This window comes from Elephantulus edwardii, unplaced genomic scaffold, assembly GCF_000299155.1.
Source record: "Elephantulus edwardii isolate Elephantulus edwardi_28Jun2011 unplaced genomic scaffold, EleEdw1.0 scaffold00031, whole genome shotgun sequence".
Taxonomy (NCBI): Eukaryota; Metazoa; Chordata; class Mammalia; order Macroscelidea; family Macroscelididae; genus Elephantulus; species Elephantulus edwardii.
Genome location: NW_006399781.1, coordinates 4,528,760 through 4,541,357, shown reverse-complemented (window position 1 = coordinate 4,541,357; position 12,598 = coordinate 4,528,760). Strand labels below are relative to the sequence as shown.

At 39.8% G+C, this 12,598-nt stretch overlaps 1 pseudogene; it reads right to left on the bottom strand.

The window, feature by feature from the left end:
* Window positions 1–3,445: 3,445 nt before the first annotated feature.
* The window catches only part of LOC102866157, a 40,845-nt pseudogene continuing 31,692 nt past the window's right edge, over window positions 3,446–12,598 (bottom strand).

Genomic DNA, 12,598 nt, shown 5'->3' with positions numbered 1-12,598 from the left:
ATGTTGAAAAGGTATGGAGACAGGAGCTGTCAGATCATGGGTTGGACAATGGAAGATATTTTCTGAAGGGACTTGGCAGATGTGTTAAAGCTGGACATTACAAAAGCAATATTATTAATCATCTGACCTCCCATGAGATCAATTATATGTCGTAGAATAGATCTTTAATTCAAATATTTAACTGTCTAAATATGATTCCTCTCAATAGAATCCTGTAGCACATACTGAATTAAGGCTTCAAGATCATCTTAATATAACAGGTTTTAGCCTAGTTAAATTACTAACTATAGTTTTATCTTGTGTAAATAATAAACTCTGGGTAAATTTGTCCAAATTTAAATTAATAAAGTGGGAGGGGTAGGAAAAACAGTATAATTTCATTTTGTTAAGATTGTAAAATGTTATTTTCCATTATGTTTACCTGCATGCACTTAGATAAAATTCTTATTTTATTATGACACAAAATCATCTCACTTTTGCCATGTAATCAAGATAATAATTCACGGAGAGTAAAATTTAGAATTAAGGTAGCAACTGGGCTAAGAATTCTCTTGACTATAAAATTAGTGAACTCCTTTGATCAGTAACTCATAGGATTATGCTCATTTCATTTTATGGAATTAGAAAAATTATTATAGTACAAACCCTTTAAAAATAAACAGAAGATAAGTTAGTGGCAATGGGAAAGTTACATTGACTAAGGATAGATTTGCATAGCCAATCATTGCAATTTCTGTTGAATCAGCAACAGTGACAACTAAAAAAGTAGCTGCTAAAACTGCTTATGTCCAGCCAAAACCCTCATGTGATTTGGTTCCTCGTCTGGAAGTTTAGGGTCACATATTCATAGGCTATCCCAGTTGATTGGCTTAATAATGTGTTCAGTGCTTCTGTTCCACCTTCTAGTTTATTTCATAGTGTCTGGGATCTTAAAAGCTTTGCAAGCTGCAATCCAAGAGACACAGCAATTGACTTTTATTCTCCCTAGAAAAACACAGGAAGAAGAGTCAGGAATAGGAGGAGGAGGTGGGATATGGGCTTATTGCCTTTATGAACAGCTGGTCCTTTGCCAGGAGATCAGAGGAACGTAACAATGTCTGGTAATATTATTTTGACCAATGATGCTATAGAACAATTCTTATCAAATTGGTTAAAAGGAGAAGGTTATGCAAAACAAAATTTCAAATTTTCACAATCTCCTGACTTCCTGGAGCAGAGATGACTAGATAGATTATTTCCTGAAACTATTTCCAGCAATGGAATAATCTTTAAACTTTAAACCAAGGGGTGAGTGGAGGCATCAGGTGTTCCTGAGTCAGGGCACCAGTGGCAGAGTGATTATGAGCCATCTGTCCATGAACAGCAGGATGCAGTGAAGCCATGATGTGACAGCTTAGGTTAGGGCAACAGTCTTTATGGGCAGAAACATTGTCTTTTTTTAACCTAGCGACATGCTCAATATAGCATGATAAATACTCAGTAATAACTTGGGATTTAAATGAGTTTCCTTGAGCACAATTCAGTTGGCTAACTATCCTCACTGACATTGTTTGAGAAGCACTAAAGCCCCAACCCTGTCCTCACATCCACAAATGCCAAAATAATCCATTTCTTCATATTAATTTAGTGCTTTTCACAGGCAATAAGCAATACTGTCTCAACAATCGGTAATATAGGAAGGGTCCTGCTACCATAGGTCTTTGAGTCTGTTGATGAAGGAGAAAGATAATTAAAGAAGCTATTCTTTATAGTCTGGTGTGATATAATTGGTGCACAATGCTATGGAAGCGTATGACAGGGATACCTAAACAGAATGTGATGCAAAAGTAATATCATAGAATACAGAGTTCATAGAGCTCAGAGTGGAGAGCTAGGAATGACCTAGTAAGCCTTGATAAGAAGTTTGAGCTTCAATGGGTGATAATGGGAAGTCCTTAAATATTTTAAATCAAGGAGAGATATTATTAAATGTATATTTTAGAAAGATCCATCAGGATCTTCTCTGTTATGGCGAAGGGATTAGACAAGGGTCATCTAGAATGAAAACAGCTGGCTGCTGCAGTGGTTCAGTCAAGAGATGATGGTGGCTCGAGTGAGGGGAAGGAGAAAAGTGGGAAGACTAGAGACATTTCAAAAGGAGAGTGTAGAAATCGAGAGCAAGAGAACAATCAAAGAGAAACTGAGATATCTAACTCGAAAAATGAAGATGATAGTAATGCCAAGTCATTAAACTAGAAGGAGATGATGTCTCCAGCTTTTAATATGCTGATTTTATAGTGCTCATTAAGAGCGTTGACATTAGTGACGTCCAATTGGCAGTTACACTGAAGACTCTGAAGCCCAAGAACAGAGATATTGGATTTTTCAATATATATGTGACTATTGATTGAGTGAAACCAAAGAAGCTAAAAGATAAAAATAGGGGAGAGGGAAGAAAATGTGCAACAATGAAATGAAATTAATGAAATCGCAACCTTTCTGTAAACTTTTGTTAAAAATCACAATAAAAACTTCATTTAAAAATTTGAAATACAAATATAGGAAAGAACATTAAAGACTATATTTATCTCATGTAATAGACACCAAATTTCAAAATACATCTTTAAGTTGTTTGTTTGGGTTTTGGGTGTGTTTTTTTTTTTAGGTTTTTGTGCTTTAATGCCAGCAGTCAGGAAAGAAGCACACCTCCAGGCGCTGGGCCGTGCTCACCCCCGGGTGTGTTTACGCCCACCCTTGGCAGCATACTTGAAAATACAAAAATAACGCTATACATTCTCCACATCTGGCAATTCAAAAACTGTGCACGAAACGTTTCAATCACCTTTAAACAGAACCTCTGGGAGGGGAATATACAACACAGGCTGAATTTCTGAGGCCGTTCTGAGGCTGCGTGTCACAGTGTGAGTAAGCACGGCAGGTCGGGGCACCAAGACCACACGCGGTCTGAGGTGGCCTTTCCTGGGTCTTGTTCCCGCAGGATGAAGGCTCCAGGCCATGGGGAAAAAAGGAAAGAGGGGGGGATTGGCCTGCGGGGTCGGTGGCTATGCCAAGGACATAGGAGAATTGGCGGGGGTTTCTTGTTTTGTTTGGTTGATTGGTTGGTTGGTTTTTTGTTTTGTTTTTGGTTTGGTTTTTTTGTGGGTTTTTGTTTGTTTGTTTGTTTGTTTTTTTAATTTAGAAATGGTTGGAGCTCAAGCCTTCGCTCCTGGCCCCGGGCCCCTGGTCTCTGTGCGGCCCAGGAAGCAGAGTGCACCAGGGCCAGCGGAGACCGCAGCAGCCCTCCAGGTCCAAGATGAGCCGACCCCGGTGTTTTGGGGTCTCCTCTTGTGGTCCCCCTCAGAGTCTCAGTGGGCACTGTGAAAACCTCATCTGCTGCCCTGCCAAATGGTGTGTCCCTAGCACAGAGGTGGGGCCGCTGGCCGATGTCCTCTGATCGCATGGCTGCCTATGTCCAGTGCCTCCTGGCAGCACTGGGGCTGGAGGGTTTGCTGTTGACCATCAGGACCTTATCAGTGACCCGGCTGCACTTCACTTCTGCTTGTTTGCCCCTTCCTTGGATCCCGAATCTTGAGGGAGTCTTCTCGTTCTCTTTGCTGGACTTCTCCACAGCTTTCTGCAAGCCTCCTGAAGAGGAAAACACATCATCAGCCCCGTTGTGGGGATCCACGTCCTCTTTGGTCTCTTCTTTCATCTCCTCATCAATGACTTTTCCTTCCCAGACCTCTTGGACGATCCCTTCTGGGTGGACGAAGTTCCTCTCTAGATTGGAAAAGGGGAAGACCTTGGAGTCATGCAGGGCCTACATATCGTACATGGTAGGTACTCAGGTGGTCCCATATGGCCTTGGATGGGACCTGCTGGACTATGTTCTGGCTGAACTTGTCCAGGATACAAGTCAGGTGGAAGTGTCAATTCACACCGACTGGCTTGTGGCCCAGCATGGCATGGAAGAGGCACACACCTCCACCTCTGGGTTCCACACCACCATCTCCTGGGTGGGGACGGTGGCCGCCTCTCCCAGTACCTTGTCACCTGCAGTACCACCACCTCCGGCTCCTCCATGGCTGGCAGCCGAGCTCTATTATAGATAAATTATTAAAGAGGAGTATCCCTGGGCTCCCCTCCCTGAGCTTCTAATTCAGAAGATCTGGCAGGAGGCCAGGATCTTACATTTAGAGCAAACTCTCTGTATGTTACTAATGCACTTTTGACTAAGAACCACACTTTAGGAAGTGCTACTTTTAGAAATAAGCAGAAGAAGAAAACCATTTACCGAAATCTAAGAAGGAGCAATTAGATTTTGAAGAGAACAAATAGAATGTGGTTTCTTGGAGCCAAAGAAAATAGCTTTGCCAAAGGAAAAAATTGCTTAGTCATGCTATACTCCCCAAAAGCCATCTTGTGATTGATCTTAAATATTAGGACACTGATAGTTCCTACTAAAATATAAATGTGTTGTCTGAAATGAGCCATGCCTTTGGAGTAATTTGTTGTTACATGCCATTGAAATTGACTTATAGCTGACTTCTGAGGCAGTTAATTGCACAGGAGATTGCCCCTCTTTGGCTGGTAGATTGAAACTTCATGCCTTGGTATTGCCAGTACATTTCCTTACCACTAAATCATCAGAATCATTATAGAGTCATTACAGACCACAAACTTTAATCCAAAACTACTCACACATTTAACAACCCTAACTTGTCTGGTTCAAAATGCAAGGCACAATGGAAAACATCATTTGAGTGCAAAGATCTTAACAAAAATCACCAAATCCAGAAGAAGCTGTTCCTTTTAGGGCTAACAGTGAACACTTTTGAGTCCCTGTTGTTGTTTATTATCTAGTTGGAACCAACCGATAGCTGTCCTCTAGAGGGTTTTTAGAGGCAGGAAATCACACCAAAGGAGAATGCCCATCTTTCTACCATGGAGGAAGTGGTAGATTTTGCACAATATGCCTTTGTGTTGACAGTGTAATTCTTTACCACTAAGCCACTAAAGCTCCTTGGAAACCCTGTTGTTGTTCTTGTTGTTATGTGCCATCATGTCATCTGTGACCCATAATTGTTCTATGTACAGTAGCTCTGAAGCCTGCTCTGTCCTAAGCCAGTCTCAATAATTCCAACACACCAAGCCCCACTCCCCCAGTTACTATATAAATCCGTTTGATCTGGGGTCTTTCTCTCCTACACTGTCCTTCCACTCTTCCAAACATGATGTCCTTCTCTAAGGATTGATCTCTCCTGGCCATGTGCCCAAAGTGCGTGAGACGGATCTTCAAAATCCTAGACTAAAAGAAGAAACCTGGTTTCACCCACTCCAAGAAGACCTATTTATTTTCTTGGTGGTCTATGGTATGTTCAAGACTCTTCTCCAGCACCACAATTCAAAGACATTGATTCTTCTGTAATCCTTAGTTATTGTCCAGCTCTCTAGTGCATAGCAAGCAACTGTGAAGACCATGGCCTGGATTAGGTGCACCTTGTTCTCTAGACTGACATCGTTGCTTTTCAGTACTCTGGAAACGTCCCTGACAGCAGATTTTCCCAATGCAATTATCTTTATTTCCTGAGTACTGGTGCCAAAAGTGTTGACTGTGGAGCCGAGTAAGTTAACAACCTCAATCTCTTCTCCATCTACCATGGTGCTGACAATTGGCCCAGTGGTAAGAATCTTTGTCTTCTTGATGTTGAGCTTCAATCCATATTGAAGAGGATGGTCCTTGACCTTCTACAGCAAGCGTGTCAGGTCCTCTTCAGTTTTAGCAAGCAAGGTTGTGTCATCTGCATAACATACGTTATGTGTCTTCCTCCAATCCTGATGCCACATTCCTCCTTGTTAAGTCCTGCTTCTGGAATGATCTTTTCTGCGTATAGATTCAAAAGATACAGAGACAGGATGCATCCCTGATTCACTCTTCTCCTCATTTTGTACCATGCAGTGTTTTCCTTCTGTGTTCTGAGGACTGCTTCCTGGTCCAAGTACAGGTTTTATACAAGTACAATCAAGTGTTCTGGGAATTCCCATTTTCCTCAAGGTTAACCACAGTTTGTTGTGATCTGCAGAGTCAAATGCCTTTGCATAGTCAATGAAACAGATAAACATTCCTCAGGTACTCTGCTTTCTGCCAAGATCCATCTGACATTGACAATGTCTCTAGTACCATGACTTCTTCTAAACCCAGCTTTTACTTCTGCTAGTTCTCAGTTAATATCCTGTTCCAGTCATTCCTGTCTTCAGCAGGATATTACTTGTATTAATAATAGTGATATTGTTTGCTAATTTCCATACTCTATCAGGTCACCCTTTTTTTGGAATAGGAATAAATATGGATCTCTTCCAGTCAGTTGACCAGGGAGTTGTCCTCCAAATTTCTTGGCACAACCTGGTAAGCACATCAAGGGTGGCATCTGTTTGTTGAAATAATTCAACTATCGCTTCTCGGCCTTTTGGCTAAGATCAAGTGAAATAAGTCAACTGGTATTCAATCAATTCTTGGGGCTTTATTTTTTGCCAAGTCCTTCAGATCAGCCTGAACTTCTCTTTCATCAACATTGCCTCTTGATCATGTTGTTTCTCACAATTCTTCTGTGTCGGCCAATTCTCATTGGTACAGTGCCTCTATACACTCCTTCCATCTTCTTTTAATGCTTCCCGAATTATTCAATATTCTGCCCATAGCATCCTTAAGCATTGCAATTTGCAGCGTGAATTTATTTTTTGTTCCTTCAGCTTAAGAAATGCCAAGTGAGTTCTGCCCTTTTGGTTTTCTGACTCCAGCTCCTTGTACATTTCATTATAATATGTGGCGTTGTCATTCCATGCTGCCCTTTGTTATGTCTCAAATAGTCAGAATAGACTCATATCTGACCTTCTAGAGGTATTTTTTTGTTTTTTTTATTCCCCCCGCCCATTGTTGTGTGCCATAGAGACAAATCCGACTGGAACAGGAGGAGACAGCTCATCCTTCTCCAGCAGAACATCTGGTGGATTCAAACCACATGTCTTCGGGATTGAGAGAAATGCCCTTTGAAATCTTCTATTTCAGCTCCTTAACTTCTTGATTTCTTCCCTTTGCTTTAGCTTGATGGCAATCTAGAGCAGTATTCAGAATCTTTTCTGATCTCCATTTTGGTCCTTTCTTTTTCTTCCTTCTTTGTAATGACCTTTTGTATTCTTCATGGATTGCCTCTCCAAAATGCTGAAGAGAAAGGATGTTAGCTCAAAGATTAAGGTGCACATGATCCAAACTATGATATTTTCTATGCTGTGCTATGCATCTGAAAGTTGGAAAATGAATAAGGATGACAGGATAAGAATCACTGTCTTTGAGTAGGAGTTTGGCATAGAGTACTAAATATCCAATGGGCTGCAAAAAGACAAACAAGTATGTCTTGGAAAAGGTTCTACTCCTTGGAGGCAAGAATAATGAAACTTCATTATTCACATGCTTTGAGAATATTGACCAGAGTGTCCAGTCCTTAGAAATTAGTTTTTAAAAAGGTGGGAGGTCAGCAAAAAACTCTCAATGAGATGGATTGACACAAACAATGGGTTCAAGTATGTCAGAGATGATAAGGATGACAGGATAGGACAGGGTTTAGAGCTGTTGTTTATAGGGTCATTGTTGAGTTGTAGTCAATTTGATAGCACTTAACAATAACAAGGTTTATAAGTTTATAATCACAATGAATTAATTAATTAATTAATGGTTTTTACCGTTTGCTTCAACTTATTCTTGACTCTTTCTCATGTCTCTTTTAGCGATCAGAAAGGAGTAATCTAGGCTCAGCACAGTTGTGCCACCCCCTCAATTAGAAGTTACTGCATGGAAGACTACCGATGAAATCTCTTCCCAAAACCAGGTCTCCCATCTTCATAATGTTGCCCAGGGCCAGATTTGGTCAAACTCTTAGCCTTCAAGTCACCCACAGGCTCTCATATCACTAATTTTAGGTCCTTGTCCCGTGTGAATAAGTGTTGGCTAAACTTCTTTCCCAGATCTAATGCAGCATACTGGACCAACAGCTTAAAGAGTATTGTGTGCCTAAGAACCAAATACCAGTCTGCAGATTTTAGATCCTACCCTTTCTTAGAAAACCCAACCTTAATCCAGTTTACTTTTCCCCCAAAAAGCAGCTTATTCACTAATGGAACAGTCAGATGCCTCCACACGTTGATTTGTTCAAACACAAAAAACCTGTTGGGGAGACCACCTGTATCAGAAAGGCTTCTAACTAAAGGGTGCTTTTTTCTAAAAACAAATTTTTCAGCATAATTCTTAGTATTTTACACATGCCAAAGTTTCTCATTTTTCCACATAACAATATATGGCTTCCACCAGGAAGTTGCTTTATATCATATATAAGTGTCACCAAACAGCAGACTACTAATCTCTCAAGCTCTGAGGTTTCCTCAGTGAAACATATGTATTCAGTTTACCCCTATGTGATAAAAAGACACCAAAATTTCTTACCCATTATCTAGAATTGCCCAGTAAGTAATTTGTTGGGTTCTGTGTTAAATAATTACTAAAAAATAATTTGTAGAGGCACTGAAGAGAATTTTATCTGGTGTGGGACTACTCATTCAAGCTGCAAAAACAAAACATAGGGTTAATTTCCAAACTCCAATAGTTTTTGAAAAGCAGCTGAAAACTTTCTTCTCAAAAAGATTATATTTCTTAAATTGCTGAGTAAGATTCAAGAGAACTATTGACTTAATGTCTTATTTTCTTTCTTTTTGCTAACTTGTCCAGGTTTAACAGCGAGTCAATTAGATTATTAAGTATAAATAACTTAAAATATTAAAGGATTCCTAGAGAGAGAAAAATTATTTTTTCCAGTGAAAAAAAATGCTTTATCCAGTTTCTTTACCTGAAATGAATTAGGTATAAACCTGAATTAAGTACTTGCTCTATTCCTATTGGCCATGTCCACATCATAGTGCAACAACTGTTGAAGCTGAAATTAACTTTAGCATTTAGAAATGTTACTTTCTTTTTATGAGAAGAAAGTCTGTGTTCAAATAAAGTGTGTAAAATGTCTGTTTCATAACTCTTTACTTCTATGCCTCTATGGAAGAGTTATATATTTAGATTTATTTATTTAAAGAACCTCTCTCTAATTAGATATTTAAGAACTAATAATCAAGTGAATACTATTCTAATTGGGTGCAGGAGGCAGATAGTAGAAGAAAAGTCCAGAGAGAATCTTGATATGAACAGAAACAAGCTACTTAGAAACTTTTCATCCTCTATTTTTCGAGAGCTCTTTTTCTTATTTTTTTTTCCTTTGCCACATAAAAATATGGAACGCTTCATGAATTTGCATGTCATCCTTTCTCAGGGGCCGTGCTAATCTTCTCTGTATCATTCCAATTTTAGTATATGTGCTGCCGAAGTGAGCACTCTTTTCTTATATTTTTATCAACTCACTTGTGGCATAACATCTTAAGAACATTAAACCACCTCCTTTAACTTCCCTTAATTTAGTTATTCCTACAGTTATTCCTAGGTTTGATTACTACAGCAATTGTTACCATTTTTATTAAATTAGTAGTTTCTTTCAAAAGACTCATGTGGCCAATCTGATTTTTCGACTCCACCAATCTTTGTTATATTTTGACCCCTCAGAACAGTAAGTAAATCTAAACCCATCCAGTCTCAGAGTAGATAATATCCTGACTATGCCACTCAGTCCCAAAAAAATGCCTGTAGTTCAAGGATATCAGTTTAAAGACTAAGGTACCTCTAATCCAAGCCGTCACATTTCAACTGCTTCATATGCATCTGAAAGTTGGACAGGTAAATGGATAGGTAAGTGGAAGAAGAGTTAATGTTTTTGAATGGTATTGTTGGCAAAGAGTATTCAATATTTTTATGAACTGCCAAAAGAACAAAGAAATCCATCTTAAAAAGAAAGTGCAACAAGAATACTTCTTGGAGGCACTGATGGTGAAACTATAACTCTCTCCCTTTGGAGATATTGTCAGGAGGGACCAGTCCTTAAAAAGAGGCATTATGTTGGATAAGTGAAAGAGAGGAATCCCCTCAACAAGATGGCTTGACATAGGTGACTAATAATGGGCTTGAGCACCATGGAGATCACAAGGATATCATAGGGTAGGGCCGAGTTCTGATCTGTTGCTTACAGGGTCACTGTAAGTCATAATCCATTTAATCACACTTAACAACAACATGCAAAGAGTGGGAAATAAGAAAATCAAGTCAAAGGACTTTCAGAATTCTGGGAAATGCTGAAATTATTCTTAATGTTCTCCTGTTCATCTTCCTCCTGATGGCAGATGACTTAGTAATACAATGATTTTCACCTTGATTGTCTCACAAAGAATTAGAAAAACATTCCTTTGTGAATTGTTGGTGTTGTTTGTTCATTTTGTGTTGTTTGTTTGTTTTTTTTTTAAAAAAGGAGTTCAACCCATCAACAAACGAATGGATAGAGAAGCTGTGGTATATTCACACAATGGAATACTACACTACATTGAAAAACAAGAACTCATGCAATATTATTCAAAATGGGTGAGCCTGGAGGACATTATGCTGAGTGAAATATCTTGGTCACAAAAGGACAAATATTGCATGGTGCCACTGCTTGTAAAATGGGATTGATATCAGGGTTGGGGTAAGACTGAGAAAAACTGGATAAATTGTGTATACTGCACTGAAACGGATGAGGGAGAGAATAATTTAAAAGCGATGTATGTTAGGGTATTATGGTTATCACAAGAGTCCACAATTAAGGTTGCATAGTGGAATGTACTTGAGATGGTGGGAGGGGTGCGGGGGGATTGTGTACCAGGGAAAGAGTGTTTATTTTCCTTTTGAAAGAGAGGAGGGAGCTGGGGTGGGCGGGAGGGCTGGGCGGGGAGAAAAATTCAGCAATGAATGAATGGAAATCCAAAATCTCTGTAAATGTTCATTAAAATTATTTTTAAAAATTTAAGAAAAATTATTTAACCCCCTCCCAAAAAAAGGAGTTCAGAAATCAGACTGACTTGAAATAAATACGGCCTGGACTCCACAGTTACTAAAAAAAAGGTTGACTTTTGAAACCTCTATTTATCACCAAAAGCTACAATAAAGTTCATCTAATATGGTCTTTTTTTTAGGAAAACATGGAACTGTAGGGATGCTTGATGATGTAGAATTTTATTAGAAGAGTGTTTGTTATTGTTATTAGGCGTCACTGAGTCTACTCTAACTCACAGACACTATAAACAATTGACCGGAACCTTGTTCTATCCTAGACTATCCTCACAATCCCTACCACACTCAAGCACCTTGAGTAGACAAGAGCAAAATGATAGCTATTCTCTATTTAGCAGCAGGTCGATCTGTTGTAGGAAGTGCAGCCAGGATGCTGATAAGAGGTGAAAATGGTGAGACTTCATCTCATAGACTTTAGTCATGCTGTCAGGAGAGGACAGACACTGGAGAAGGGCATCGTGCTTGGAAAAAAAGAGGAAGATCTTCAATAATATGAACTGACTGAGTGACTACAACAATGGGCTTAAGCACTATGAAAATTGTGAGGATAGGGCCTTATTGGGGAAGAATTTGACCTTTTGTAGTTTTGTTTGTTGTTATTATGTTCTGTCAAGTCATCTGCAACTCATAGTGACCCTAGGTATAACAGCTCTGCTCTGTCTTGTGCCAATCTCACTGTCTCTGACACACCTACCCTTATTACCCAAGTCACTGAATCAATCCATCTCATAGAGGGTGTTCCTCTCCTAAGCTGTCCCTCAGACCTCTCAAGCATGATGTCCCTCTCCAGGGACTGCTCCCTCCTTTGCAAAATGTCCAAAGTATGTCAGACGAAGCCCCAGAATCCTTGCCTCCAAGGAGCAGGCTGGTTTAATCCTCTCTAGGATGAATCTATTTGTTTTCTTAGTAGTCCATAGTATATTCAATACTCTTCTCCAACACCACAGCTCAAAGGCATTATCTCTTCTTCTGTCATCCCTAGAAATTATCCAGCTCTCTGTTGTACTAGAATAACTAAAATGAGTCAAAATGTGCTACTACAAATAACCTTGGTTGCATAGCATGCTGTGTGCTGGACTGCTAACCAAAGATCAGAGGTTTGAACTCATCGGTTACTCCTTGGGTGATAGATGGGCATCAAGTCTCAGAAACCCAAAGGAGAGTCACCATGAATCAGATTCAACTTGACGACATTAAGTTGTCTGGGTTATGTACTATTTTGCTTGCTACATGCTTTGTTTTATAGCCAAGGAGACGAGGATCTCGAGCTGCTCCATCCTGCTTGGTTCCACATAGCCATTAGTCTAACTTAAAGTGTTTCCATTTTACTGCGTTGTTGTTGTTTCTATGTGCCGTCGAGTCACTTGTGACTCATAGCGACCCTATGTACAACAGCCCTAAACTCTGCTCTGTCCTGTGCCAATCGCAGTATCTCTGACACTCCCATCACAATTATCCCAGTCACTGAATCAATCCACCTCTTAGAGGGCCTTCTTCTCCTGCGCTGTCCCTCCACCCTCCCAAGCATGATGTCCCTCTCCAAGGACCGGTCTCTCCTCACAACATGTCCAAAGTATGTTAGTCAGAGCCTCA